Raw genomic sequence first — 13,706 nt, forward strand, 5'->3', positions numbered from 1 at the left:
GAGGTCAGAGGAAATTCAGTGAAACCATAACAAGAAAATCTGGGGCAGAAAACTGAAAAGTTATTTTGTTTAATTAAGCGATTAATCATATCGTCAAATAAAACACTTGTTAAATCTCATGATATTAAATGTTGACAGCTAGGTCGTTGTCAAAAGGTTTCTAAAGTACTGCTTAGAACAAGATACATTTATTTGACAGTACAGGTAGGTCAATGTTAATATTTTGAAAATTTTACTTATTTTATTATTCATTGTCACCACAAAGCATTGATTACATTTTTGACATATGCGCAAAGAAAACTGCTGATTATTTAGTACGAGTTTCATCACCAGAAATTCTTACCATCATGGTAATTTGAAAATTTTTCTTTTGTGAATTTTACTACAATTTATGACAAGAAAAGATTTGTTACTTGTATTTTGCTTAAAACATTAGATTTTAGAAATTAACGCAAAATTGTTTTAAATTATTTACTACGGAAAAAAAATCTTTGAATGAATTGAAAACATTTTATCATTTATGTCGTGTGTTGAAAGCTTGAAGATATTCTCTAAGCAAAACAGCCAATAATCTGCATACATTTATTTCATGATAATCCTATGGTTCCTTTTGTATGGATAAGCTCAATCCTATGGGTTCCTTTTGTATGGAGAGAGAAACTGCTATCATCATAATAACATACACTTAAAACAAAGTAATTTTAATACTTTTCATTTTATTAATACGCTTTTCATAAATAGATACACTGTCAAATCATTTGTGTAGATCAGATGAATTTTGTTATCATGCATATGGGAATATTATTCGCATAAAACATTCACATACATTTAAACATGCTTAACATTACAAAGCATAAATTTATGGTAATAAATAAGCCTTTACAAATATTTTAGATAAAAATTGAGCATTTTATTCTTTGTGCTACACACAGAATCAAGAATTGTTTCACCGAAACACCAGCTCTTGAGACTTTAGGATAATTTGAAAATTTCTTTTATATCTCACTGAATACACGTTGACTGTCCATAATTCTTCACAGTAGTTTCGTACACCTATTAAAATACACTTAAATTCAAAAAGCTTCGAAACAAACAAACAGATTAAAATTTACAATATGAGGCAAATCATACAAAAAAAGAAAATATTTTTTTTTGGTATTGCGAGAGGTAAACGTGAACGAGTGAAAGCATCCAGCTCGAGATGGAGTGGAATCTCACAACTTTTTTAACTGATATTTCTTGGGGAATTTTGCACAGGTTAATGGAAATACTTTGCTATTAAAAGGATTTCTTAAAGTAAAAAATTAAAATGTTGCAATTAAAATACACTGGTGTGCAAAAATTAAGGACGAGACGGTTTTTTCAATATAACTTTGTGCAAAAGCTTTCCAAATCAACAGATTTAATACCGTAAGATCCCCAACACGTAAGAACATAAGTAATGTAAGCAACACTTACTAAAAGAGAAATCAGAGGGATAAAAAGAAGCTTTATTGAAAAAGTAGCATGGAGCGCAATGCGACTGAAGGCCGAAACATCCCTGTGATGGGTGTCCAGCAAGAAACATCCGGTATTTAATAGGGGATATGATCTCCCCTGACTGCTAGGCAGGTTTCACAACGTCTGTCCATGCTGAGAATGAGGGTCTCAATGAGTTGTTGAGGTATTGCTGCCCATTCGTCTTGCAGCGCCAATCGAAGCTCCGGAATCGTTACTGGTGGTAAGGTACGAGCTGCCAAGCGTCTGCCTAGAAAATCCCATTCATGCTCGATGGGATTGAGATCCGAAGATCGTGCCGGCCAATTCATACGTTCAATATCCTCACTCTCTAAGAGCTGTTCGGCAGCTACTGTGCGATGACATGGTGCATTGTCGTCCATGAAAAGGAACTGCGGACCCATAGCTCCTCTAAAAAGACGCACATATGGAAGAAGAATCTCGTTACAGTAACGGGTCACGTTGACTGAACCTGCGTCGAAGATGTGAAGGTCTGTACGACTACCAAGCATGATGCCTCCCCAAACGAGAACACCGCCACCTCCATACCTGTCCCTTTCAATGATGTTCGAGGGATGATTGCGGCTTACCCGCTCTCTCCAGATGAGTATGCGATGAGAATCGCTACTCAGACTGAATCTGCTCTCATCTGTAAAGAGTACTCGTCCCCATTCATTGTCTCTCCAATTCCGGTGTTCCCGGCACCACAGAGAACGCATTCTCCGATGGGCAGGCGTTAGAAGTACACACCGTACAGGGCGTCGTGCAAACAGACCACCACCGTGCAGTCTTCTGGCCACGGTAAAACGCGATATCGGTCGTCCAGTCGCCTGTGTCGTGTGTCTAGCGATTTCTCCCGCCGTCTACCGCCTGTTTCTTCTGGCCTGTAAGGCAATATACCGGTCATCTGCTGGTGTGGTTCCTCATGGACGACCACTACTAAACCCCCGGATAGCTGTTCCTGTAGTTTGAAATTGTCTGCAAAGTCGTGAAACGATGCTGTGAGCAATTCCGAACTCTTCAGCCACACTTGTCACACTTTGGCCTTCCTCCAACTTCTCAATGATTCGACCTCGGGTAAAAGCATCCAGATGTCGTCTAACAGATTGATTATTCGCCATTTCTCGCTGAGGCAGCAACTGGGTGTGATTTTAACTGCTATACGGCGTGCAATCTCTTTGCCAGAAATACTGATCTTACACCGACAACATGCTTTATACTACTCAGACACTCCCCCATTACGTCTACCTGCATATCTGCGCATGTGCTACCGTACATCACCTTACTTAATCTCCTGATTGGTCTTTCTGTCCGCTCTGCCTCTTCGTTCAGCTGATATGCTAATTTTTCGACTTCGTCCTTAATTTTTGCACACCAGTGTATATAATTACGTATTTCACTCAATGCTTTTCGAATTGTTGAACTCATTTCGTTATTTGATTGAGTGGCAGAGCATATAAAAATTACTCATTCAGGTTATTTAAGTTACTCAGCAAAATTGCATATATTTTATGAAGCTTTATCTTTACTTCATTAGACCTTATAGTAAAATATTGTACTAATCGCAATTATGTCTTATATACAATACTGAACAGTGCCTAATTGAAATCGGTGATACGAGTGATAAAGAACCGAATTAAATCAACACAATGACAAACGGCAAAAGACAGTCATTATCTGTCTTAACATGTAAAACAGCTTCACCATAGAATCTTTTAGCCTTCTTAAAAATTCTTTGTTACATGCTTCAGACGGAGTTTGGCAAACTCAGGTGCCATTCCCTACATGAATGTTTTCTCTTTCCAGTCTTTTTGTTATCAATTCGATGGAAGGTGATTCATTTGAAAAAAAATTATAAGTTATTTTATACTCAAACATAACGTATGAAAACAAACACTTCATATGTAAAAGATTGTAGCGTTAGATGGATTTAATGTCTAGGCCTTTTCCAGATGCCGAGCGTTGTAATAATGAGATTTTCACTCACGCTATGGCTTCAAGCTTTGTATTTATCAAGGTAGTCTGATTCAAAGAGGGTCAGACGAATTCATATATAGTTTGGACAAGACAGCCTTTGGATACTATTTATTCGACTGATGTTGCATTTTGCATATGACATAAAAAACTGCTGATATCTTCAACTAGCCATCTTATTAACGAATACCTTTTATTAATAATTTTCTATCAAGTGTAACAATGTATGTGTGTTCATTGGTGATGCATTTACATTTTATAAAATTTGAATTGCCATTGTCTCATTTCAGCATTTTTCCGTCTCTTTCCAGTGTCTATGATCCTTTCAGTGTCACGCATTTACATTTTATAAAGTCTGAATCGCCATTGTCTCTTCAGTATTTTTCCATCTCCTTCCAATGTCTAAAAATTGAATAAATTCAGGAATAATAAGACAAAAAGGCAATATTTCAGAATCCTATGTGACTAACAGTTGGATCTTACGACCATGATAATCTGAGGAAAATATTCGTTTCTTTTTAAAACTGACTGATGTTTTGCAATAACAAAATCAATGAAGACATCGTTGTCATGTTACGCAGTCTCAATGACTTTATTGCAAGAATCGGTTTTAAGAAATCGTGTGATAACTTGAAAATATATATATTGAAAGGGACAGGTATGTAGGTGGCGGTGTTCTCGTTTGGGAAGGCATCATGCTTGGTAGTCGTACAGACCTTCACATCTTCGACGCAGGTTCAGTCAACGTGACCCGTTATTGTAACGAGATTCTTCTTCCATATGTGCGTCTTTTTAGAGGCGCTATGGGTCCGCAGTTCCTTTTCATGGACGACAATGCACCATATCATCGCACAGTAGCTGCCGAACAGCTCTTAGAGAGTGAGGATATTGAACGTATGGATTGGACGGCACGATCTCCGGATCTCAATTCCATCGAGCATGTATGCGATTTTCTAGGCAGACGCTTGGCAGCTCTTACCTTACCACCAGTAACGATTCCGGAGCTTCGATTGGCGCTGCAAGACGAATGGGCAGCAATGCCTCAACAACTCATTGACACCCTCATTCTCAGCATGCGCAGACGCTGTGAAACCTGCCTAGCAGTCAGGGGAGAACATATCCCCTATTAAAGACCGGATGTTTCTTGCTGGACACCCATCACAGGGATGTTTCGGCCTTCAGTCGCATTGCGCTCCATGCTACTTTTTCAATAAAGCTTCTTTTTATCCCTCTGATTTCTCTTTTAGTAAGTGTTGCTTACATTACTCATGTCCTTACGTATTGGGGATCTTACGGTATTAAATCTGTTGATTTGGAAAGCTTTTGTACAAAGTTATATTGAAAAAACCGTCTCGTCCTTAATTTTTGCACACCAGTGTATATACGTTTTTCTTAAACCAGTATTTGTATGATACTATTTTAATTCCTGAAAGTACGTTGTAAATTAAAAACTGATGTTTGTATCTAGGGGTTTGAAATATTGCATACAATGACATTAATGTTGTAAGGATAATTGTAAGGTTCTCCTTCTTTACCACAATCCTTCATGGTGTAATTAGAAAGACTGAAGGTCCGGAGTTCGAATACCTGTGTAGACACAGTTGAATTTTCATATTTTCTACTGCGAAATAAACTTATGGCTCAAAATTCTTATAGCGTTGTTTCAAACAAATAATTTCGGTTTTGTTTTGCTACAGTATTTACGAGAGTGGATCCCCGCAAAAAAAGGTTACAAGGGTAATAAAAATATTTATTAATAATAGACAGAAAATACACAAGGGAATTACGAGGCATACTTTTCTATCATTTTTCCGCATAATCACCAAAGCTATTTAGGCACTTATCTGAGCGCAGGATTAACTTGTTTAACCCGACTTGAAAGAAATCTCGTTCCTGTCCGTTTAGCCAGTTCTTGGTAGCTGCTTTCACATCCTTGTCTGAAGAAAACCTCATTCCAGATAATTGTTCCTTCAATTTTGGAAAGAGGAAATAGTCACTCTGTGCTAAATCTAGGCTATATGGGCTGACTCCAGACTTTTCACTTTTGCAGCAGTATCGGGCCGGGTATCTAAGTTTGGAGAGAAGTATCGCGCTGGGCATTGCCATGCAGGAGGATGATCCCCATCACTCAACATGTCGGGGCGCTTGCGTTGGATAGCTTCACGTAACCCTGTCAAAGTGGTGTAATAGCGAATGGCAGTAATGGTATGGCCAGGTTCCAGATATTCGATTAAGATAACGAATCACGGCTTTCACCTCTAAGGGAGACCATTTTTTTAATGTCTTGCCATTTCAATCGCTCTCATGCGTCTGAAAACTTTCTCATGCGTCTGCGAACTTTCATGCGTCTGCGAATTCCATTTACCCGCACAACCACGCCTAGACAAGTAGTGCAGACTGTCTTCAACTCTGGGATAAATTATTTCCTTCATAATAATTGCTTTTCAGATTCTGATGTCTGTAACCTTTTTTTTGGAATTATGTATATTCTACATAATACATAAAATAACTGTCTAGCACACTAACTCCAAAATACCAAATGAAGAGAATACTTACATTGAAAAATATCAAAATTATCATTTCTGTCGTCGTTTTCCACAGCTCATCCTTTTATCTATGCATAAAAACATAATAAATAGAATAAAATGTACATAATAGTAGAATTTTATAACAAATGAGTAAAAATGTAAAATACAGATTATGATTCCTTTCTGCTTCATATGTCTGAATACATCAACATAAATAAACAAACTACAATTTTAAATCATTAAGTACAGCTCTAATGTAAGCTTCTCTGCGCCTCGTGTCCAAAAAAATCCTTTAACCAAATAAAACGTATACGTTATAAGAGCTAAACATTTTAAAAATCAAGCTTTACTGCAGGACTGATAAACGCAGCTTGTTTATTCGATTTTCCTCCATTTATCAGCAGAATGATAGAACCGTATATCTGCTGGCTTGTGAATGCTTTAGAGCAGCCATTCTCAACCGGTGGTACGAAAAGAAACAACGTTTTTTAACTATTAAATTCAAAAAATCTCTTGAAGGAAAAGAACAATTGATAGCAATTTCCTGTGATCGAACTAACTGAAGATTTCAAAATTAATACACATGTTAACTTTTGGCTGAACCTAAAAAAAAAAAAAAAAAAAAAGAATTTAAAGGCATTTTAATAAAGCTATTAGATTTGTATTGCTTTTTGAGTAATCTATTTATGTAAACAAGGATTTTCTTCCATGTTATATTTGAAATAAAAATACAGAACAAAATTGAAAGTGGATCCTAATTTACGGTTTAAATTAAGTAAAGTAAGACCAGACATAAAGAAATTGATCTTTCTTATACAGGCTCAAATTTAACACAAAATTTTAGAATTAAAGTATTATAACTTAAATTTTGATAATTAAAATGTTAACTGATTTTTAATCTAATATTTTTTATAATACAAATAGCCAATAGGTTGCGCAAATGGCAAAATATATATTTAATATTTCTATTGCGCAATAGAAAAATAATCATTGTAAAATGTAGTGATGGTACTAAAGTTTTCAATTTTAAGTGGTACGTGTTTGTCAAAAGGTTGAGAACCTCTGCTTTAGAGCTTTCGCGAGCAATATACAATGTCTATCACATTCCATTAGGATTTGGTAGGAATCAGCCAATGCGAATATCACTGTAGTCATTATGCAGCACCAAGCAATGCGTTTAAGACAAGTATTTACAAATGAATTTAAAATATTTAGACGTGGTATGCGGAAGTCCGGCCATCCCTGATTTTCGTCGCCCGCGTACTTTTACGCGCTGCACTAAGAACAGCCCTAGCAGAGAGCATAGACAGGAGAATGCTACAAAAGGTGTGGACTAAATTCTGTTATTGCCTGGAGGTATATCTTGTAGCCAACGAAGCACACATAAAACATTTCACTAGATGAGCGAACTTAGTCAGTTTCCAGCTTTCTAAAGTATCATTTATAATTAATTGCATAGGAAAATGTTTGAAAAATACAATATCTCGAATCAACTTATAATAATGCCTCATTTCAGCATTGATACTGACTTCATAGTATCGCGAGCTGCGTTTACCATGAAAATGTCTGTGGTATTAATAGACATTTATTTCAATTATTTTTTTTAGATTTTAATGCCTGGCTATAACAAATGTAATGCTCACATTTTGCATCAACGGTAATATCGGGTTATAAACAAATCCTCAAATGTATACTGTCGTCCATGAAGATAAGTTCTTGGGTCTTCGTCACTCACAATTCCTTCCTGTTCTAAAACTGCTGCACCTAATGGAATATAAGACAATCTTACTTCGTGGAAATAGTTTACTTTTTTAATTTTTAAATGCTGAAAATTTACATGTTCGTAAATCGCCACCAGCAACGAATTTTTGTACATTATACTGGGTAGTTATAAAAGGCTTAGCCCAAGAATTCGTATTCATGTGGAAGATTAAGGGAGAAATTATGTTTGTTTAGTTGAACTCAACAAAGCAAGCAATGGCTAATAGCTTAAAGAGAGTGATGGATTGAGGAAGGCTGGTTAATGAACAAAGCTGAGGAGATATCTTAAGTAGCAGCAGCCAGATCCTAGCTAGTGGGATATAGAATTTGAGAAAGTGACCATCAATAGTTCCTTTTTTGTAGTTAGCGAAGCTTCGAACTGACCTCGCTCCTATCGCGCAATATCGGCTGACTTTCTGCGCACTATCATCCATGATACTGACGTGGATTTCCGCCTCTGATTACTTTTTGTTTTTGTCTTGCGTATTAAACTAATATATTTTCTAATCTAATTAAAGAAATGGGTGTAAAAAAGGTATGCCATCTTTATCCTTTCGTTAACGTATATCTTCACAGAATGGTGACTCTAGAATTTCTCGACTATGGTAAAATAAGAGCTCAAGGCAAAGCAATGATTTAGTTGCTTTCGAATGAACCTAACTTGTATTTGTATCACATGTGGGCAAATCTACGACAATTCCTGCAGTTATCCTTTTTGCCAGGATTTGAACGTGGTCGAATTACAATTGCTCAGCCATTCATAATCTTATCCACTCAGCTAATGGTGGCTCAAGGGAAAAATTAACTAAGCCTAATATTAAAGTAGAAGTTATTTGCTGATTTCTAGCTAAAAGTTAGACGAGTCAGTTATATGTGAAGAGAAAGAGCTTATAATTTCAGGCTTAAAATCCGAACTGAAGCTTCATCCGAGACTTAAGGATTTCCCCATCATTTTAGATCAGGGTTGTACTACGTCTTCTTAAGGCCTACCTAAAAGTTTTAGAAGCAGTCTGGTGCGAATAGTACAGCATGCTTGATAAAAATGTAATAAGCGCAAAATAAAATCAATATTTACTTATATGTATTACATTGCTTTTCACAGTATTTGTAATCGAAACAAAAGCGCAAAAATAAACTATAAAATTGCATACACCAACTATATATGCAAATAGTAATGTAATTTTTAAATTTCACTAATAAATGAAAAAAATATTAATTAATCTAAAACATAATAAATAAGTCCCGGACATATACACGTCACTGAATTTGTAAAACCACATCAGTAAATTTATAAACTTAAAGAAAGGGCATAAACTATTGGTGTAAACATATTCAGCCGTGGAACCTTAGCTTTCGTGAAACTTTAAGCTTTCATATAATGTTTTTTATTGCACTTTGATACAAATGGCACTTACTTAGACATTATTATTAGCACTTATTTAGGCATGTTAACTAACTATGTTTATGTTCTCTAACTATAATTCGTTCACACATATGTATATCGTACACTTACACTCTTGTTTATTCATGTTCTTAACTTGTATAATGCTTACAAGCATAATGTTTATTTTTAATAACACGGGTTTGAGTTGCTTACTTAAAATAAATGTACATTTTTGCTTTAAGTATTTTGAAAATGTTTTAGAGGTTTATGACAATTTTAAAAATTAGGAGATTAATTGCATTACTTAGAAATTTTGAAAAAAAACCTAATAAATTTGCATATATAATGAGCATGAAAGTTACATGTGATTTAATAATTTTATGACATACTACCATAAAATAATTTAATATAAAATCTATTACAAAATGTTTCATTCTTGTTGTATAACATTACAAAAAACTATGGTATTTTGCAGTTGTATCATCAGTCCTCTTCAGTTTTGACATTTCTTGAGCGAAGATTCGTATTGCAAAGAAAGATCGTAATCTACTAATTGATTATATTAATACTGTTTTGTTTAAATAACTATTTTATATGAATTTAAGCACATAAAATTACATTTAAGTGTTGAAAGTATATAGAATGGAGGAACAGGATAGAATGGAGTGAAAGTTAAAACATTTAAAGGAAAACTTTATTAAAATATAATAGCGGCTTTTAGTGTATTTTCGAGACGTATTTTTAATGTTTAAACGTAAATTCTCGAAGACTTGTGTTTAGTGATAGTAACTACCATTTAGTTAGCCACGTTATTCGCAGCTAATCCTGCGGTGACCAAAAGATCCATCGACGACAAACATTTTTATAGTAACCAAAATCAATTTAATAAAATGTATGCATTAAATGAGTTTCCATTAAATAAATCTCTGTTAATTAGATTATAAATTTATTTAATATTTTCATCACGTTAAGTGTTTACATATTACTCAATAGTATTTTTACGAAAATTGTTTACTTACCTTACTTTTACCACTAAATGAAAAATTTTAGAAAAAAATATCTAGCGAAAGGAAACTTTTTACCTAGCTAAACGCCCATTATTAGAAAATAACTAAATTTTACGCCAGTACTTTATTTCAATAAATGCGCATTCAGAAAAGGTGGCACCGTACACTGGAAATGTGAGAAATCAACTGAGCTTTCGCTAGGGATAGACAGTCTAAGTTGTTAAGCTGAGTATAATAACCCTATATCACAAGAATCCGTGGGAAGGATGAACAATTTTTTATAAATTTAACCTACATTTTTTCCCATAACTATCAGAAAATGATACCATTTTTCTTCAGCCCATGAGCACAATTTCCGTTTCAGTTTCTTCGAATGTTAAGCAGCAAATTACTAATAAATTTACTGATCAAAAATTAATACAGACTGATCAGGGAACCGAAAAAGAACAATAGCTAGGCTTTAACTGTAAAGAAAGGAAAGCAACGAATATAAAGAACTATAAAAGTTGAATCTGAAATTTTAATGGGTCCTGAAAAAGGCAATATTCTCAAGCATTATAATGCCAATGTAAATCTAAAGTGATACACACACACACATACAAAAAAAAAAAAAAAAAAACCGCAACAAGCAGTAGAGTATTCGTCGGGTGTTCGAATGCAATTTGCGGCTGAGTAACTACTATGTATAGGAGAAAACTACTATAAAAATTCAACTCTTTAAACCTTGGATTAAGTGGTTGGCTTTTGAAAGTTAAAATTGTTGGACAGATGTAAAGGCAAATAAATTCAGCTGGAGTCTCAAAGTCACCATGGCCGTAACAAAAGCCTATTTAAAAAAGACTAACTTACTACACGCAGAAGTCCAAAACAAGACCGCTAGAAAGCAGCAAAGCAGAATTTCCTTCATAATGCTTTTCACCAGACTAAAATTGTGGGAGAATCAAAATGCTGTTTGTCTTTGCGTGCTGTTTCTGTTTTGAGATAATGTCACGGACAGCAGCTCTTTACTCAGCTGCAGAATGCCCTATTTGCTACTGGAGGAAAATAAGCATTCGAAAGTGCAGGAAAAAAATTGCCGCGCAATTCTCAAAGCCATTAGCAAATAGTAAAAGACAGATGAAGACGACTTTTATTTACTCAACTGTGCGTGCTTCTAAGCAAAATGATAGTGAACCATAGATCGATGACTTTCGATTGATTCACCTTATGAAATAAAACAGCTCAATCATGCCATCTACTTATATATTGGACATATGGAGAATAAGTTGCAATTAAAAAACCCTAAGTTTACCTGGTTATTGAACCACTTTGGCTTGTTAACCACATTTATTCTCCTTATATTAATTAATAAGAAATACAAAAAAGTATGTAGAAGAATACGTAGAGCAAAAAATTAGATTTAAAAACAGTCATTAGATGATGTTCATTAGATGTTCACCAGAAAAGTAAATCTGAACTGAAAACTGGAAACTAGTTAACTTTTCAACTAAGTAATTCAACTAACAGTTATTGAGAAAAGTTTTAAGGAAATCAATTATTTGAATTTTCAATCAAATGCATTTAAAGTGTTGATAAATCACTATTCTAAATTTTATATTGATACATTTATTAAATTATGTATTAAGAAAATTCTTTTAAGTGTTTACTTGCATTTAAAGCGGATTGAATAGGAAATTTTAAAGGTTGTCTTTTCCTTCTTTTGTACTTTTCATTGATTTAATTTGATTTGACACTTTTATATTTGTTGCTAATTTCATAAAATAACTAATTAAGTTAGGTTAACGATTAAGACAAAACATTTTAAGGGCTATTGGCTTATGGAAAGAAGATGTCTTCGCGGAGGATATTTTAAGGGAAACTGGCTCGTATTTATGTTACACATGGCAAAATAACAAAAACTCTCATGTAGTCCTTCCGTTCGTTGGAATATGAACCCGAATCGAATTACCAGTGCATAGCAATTTGACCTCTTAGCCGCTGATAGGACTACGTGTTTTCTAGTTATTAGAGTTAGTTTGGATTTATTGATTAAATATTAAGAGTTGCAATAGTAATGAAATACTTTTTAATAAATAAAACATTGAGATTTCGAAAGAAACAAAAGGGATAAAAAGATCTATCAATTATTGCTATTTATTCTTGTATTTAGTACTATTAGTTTTATTAGTGGAAGAATACTGCTATTCTTATAGATTATGATTGCCAAGAAGTTTAGAAAACTTCTTGGCAATCATAAACTTCTTGGCAATCATAATCTATAAGAATAGCAGTGAATTATCGCTAAGAAACAACTAAAACTTGAGAAGAATGTAAAAGATACTAAGTTAAGATATGAAATTTAAATTCAAATAAACTAGTAGCCGAGGCTACAAAAATGAGTTAACACGAAGTTGGCTCAAAACTTAACAGGCGTGGATATCAACTATCAGCAATTATAATGCAGGGCCGAAGACTGACAGACATTACTTTATTTAGCAACCTAGTAATGTGGCCTTGAGAGGCAAAACACGCTTTGTCTTACAATCTGAAAACTTCACCTAAAATACACTTGAATTAATTTGCATTCTTGGGGGGGGGACGGAAAAGATAAAGAGTGTAAAGATCCAAACCTAAAATAACTATTCAATTCATAACGAAACCTTCTAAACTAGAACATATATTCAACTTAAAATAAAATCCAAACATAACACTTTTTAGATATTAATTAGTTATCAAATGCTATGTTGAATATGTTACTGAGAATAAAAAAATAATGAGTTTTGGAAGCTTTAGAAATTTTTAATTTAAGTCCATTTTTATATTTAAACGTAACAATTAAAATATGAATCTTATTATAAACAGCTATTTCATTTAATAAAAATTCGTAATATAATGAAAATTTTGAAGAAAACGAAAAATGTCTTATTGGTGTTTGGTTATGTTATTGTTTTTCTAAATTAATATAGACGTAAGGATTTGATTTTAGAAATTTGCATATTTTTGGCAATTTAACAAACACGCTGACACCTCGCTCATCGTAATGTCGATTAACACCGATTCGATAAAAGTGGTTTCTTGAAAATTCAGGGGGGAGGAGGAACTTAATTTATTTTGATTTCTTATCAAATGTTTCTACCGGAAGTCTTAAAATATACCAAATTTATCAAGAGAGCAGATAAAGATGCCAAAATGAAACAAACAATTACATGAAGCAACAACCTTGTGTTTGGCGTAGATTTAAATCAAGACTCTATTGATTTCGAGGGCCACCATGTATAGGTCCCTCTTCATCAGGAGCAAATAAATTCTGCAACGAAGGGAGGAGCTCTCCCTCCGTTGCAGAATTTCTTCAAGTGCCTTATAATTTCTTTATTCTTAAGCACTTATAATTTCTTTTAGTAGTTAATCTTATTAATTTTTATATATTACTTTATTCAAGATTCGAGTTCAGTAATAACGCTGTTTTTTTAAATGACTCTGCATAAATAAAGCTTTACATTTCATTTTTAAACATTTTTATTTAGATTCATATACCGTAAATGAAATGGGGACTCTAGTCGTCCTCATTTGTGGGTG

General features: G+C 34.0%; 1 long non-coding RNA gene across 1 annotated transcript; it reads right to left on the reverse strand.

Annotated features, from left to right (window-relative positions):
• Positions 1–696: 696 nt before the first annotated feature.
• LOC118181139 (uncharacterized) lies at positions 697–11,156 on the reverse strand. Its single transcript, XR_004756830.1, has 4 exons — positions 11,001–11,156; positions 7,643–7,763; positions 6,028–6,085; positions 697–1,053 (listed from the first exon to the last, which is right to left on the reverse strand). It is a non-coding gene; the product is annotated as an uncharacterized LOC118181139 (long non-coding RNA).
• Positions 11,157–13,706: the final 2,550 nt, after the last annotated feature.

Source organism: Stegodyphus dumicola, chromosome 7 (assembly GCF_044657685.1).
Source record: "Stegodyphus dumicola isolate Sdum_Otavi_A_Nest chromosome 7, ASM4465768v1".
Taxonomy (NCBI): domain Eukaryota; kingdom Metazoa; phylum Arthropoda; class Arachnida; order Araneae; family Eresidae; genus Stegodyphus; species Stegodyphus dumicola.